Source organism: Schistocerca americana, chromosome X (assembly GCF_021461395.2).
Source record: "Schistocerca americana isolate TAMUIC-IGC-003095 chromosome X, iqSchAmer2.1, whole genome shotgun sequence".
NCBI lineage: Eukaryota > Metazoa > Arthropoda > Insecta > Orthoptera > Acrididae > Schistocerca > Schistocerca americana.
The window spans coordinates 581,369,898-581,371,555 of NC_060130.1; positions in this window are offsets into that span (position 1 = coordinate 581,369,898).

The window sequence follows — 1,658 nt, forward strand, 5'->3', positions numbered from 1 at the left end:
GGAATGTGGTGGCACCGCCAGACACAACACTTGCTAGGTGGTAGCCTTTAAAACGGCCGCGGTCCGGTAGTATACGTCGGACCCGCGTGTCGCCACTGTCAGTGATTGCAGACCGAGCGCCGCCACACGGCAGGTCTAGAGAGACGTCCTGGCACTCGCCCCAGTTGTACAGCAGACTTTGCTAGCGATGCTACACTGACAAATTACGCTCTCATTTGCCGAGACGATAGTTAGCATAGCCTTCAGCTACGTCATTTGCTACGACCTAGCAAGGCGCCATTACCAGTTAAAATTGAGATTGTAAAACATGTACCGTCAAGAGCGATGTACACCAATTATGGATTATAGTTAAGTATTCCAGCAGCAACGTACGTTATTGGCTATATTAATTACATTGTGCTGTTCCAGACCTCACGCCAGTTTGCGTGAGCTTAAACGCGTGCGTTTCGGCTTCCTCCAAACCCCGTGAATTGGCTTCTGCCAATTCATAACAGTTATAGTCGGCGCACGAGCGATGGGACGCAGCATCTGCGAGGTAGCGATGAAGTGGGGATTTTCCAGTGCGACCATTTCACGAGTGTACCGTGAATATCAGAAATCCGCTAAGACATCAAATCTCCGACATCGCTGCGACCGGAAAAGATCCTGGAAGAACGGGACGAGCGACGACTGAAGAGAATCGTTCAACGTGACAGAAGTGCAACCCTTCCGCAAATTGCTGCAGATTTCGATGCTGGGCCATCAACAAGTGTCACCGTGCGAACCATTCAACGAAACATCATCGACATGGGCTTTCAGAGCCGAAGGCCCATTCGTGTGCCATTGATGACTGCACGACACAAACGCCTCGCCTGGGCCCGTCAACACCGGCATTGGACTGTTTATGACTGGAAACATGTTGCCTGGTCGAACGAGTGTCTCGTTTCAAATTGTAACGAGAGGATGGACGTGTACTGGTATGAAGACAACCTCATGAATCCATGAACCCTGCATGTCAGCAGGAGACTGTTCTAGCTGGTGGGAACTCTATAATGGTGTGGAGCGTGTGCAGTTGGAGTGATATGGGACCCCTGATACGTCTAGATACGACTCTGACAGGTGACATGTACGTAAGCATCCGTCTGATCACCTGCATCCATTCATGTCCATTTTGTATTCCAGCAGGACAATGCGACACCCCACACGTCCAGAATTGCTACAGAGTGGCTCCAGTAACACTCTTCTGAGTTTAAACACTTCCACTGGACATCAAATCCCGAGACATGAACATTATTGATGCCTCGCAAAGTGCTGTTCAGGAGGGATCTCCAGCCCCTCGTACTCTTGCGGATTAATGGACAGCGCTGCAGAATTCATGGTGTCATGCACTCTGATAGCCGTTCTACCTGCCACAGAAAATTGAAATTAGAAATCATTCAGATGCTTGTCAGTGGTCTGTACTTCACGAAGTTACGTTGTCATCCGACCATGTCGTTCAAATGGTTCAAATGGCTCTAAGCACTATGAGACTTAACATCTGAGGTCATCAGTCCCCTAGACTTAGAACTACTTAAACCTAACTAACCTAAAGACGTCTCACACATCCACCACCGAGGCAGGATTCGAACCTGCGACCGTAGCAGCAGCGCGGTTCCGGACTGAAGCGCCTAGAACCGGTA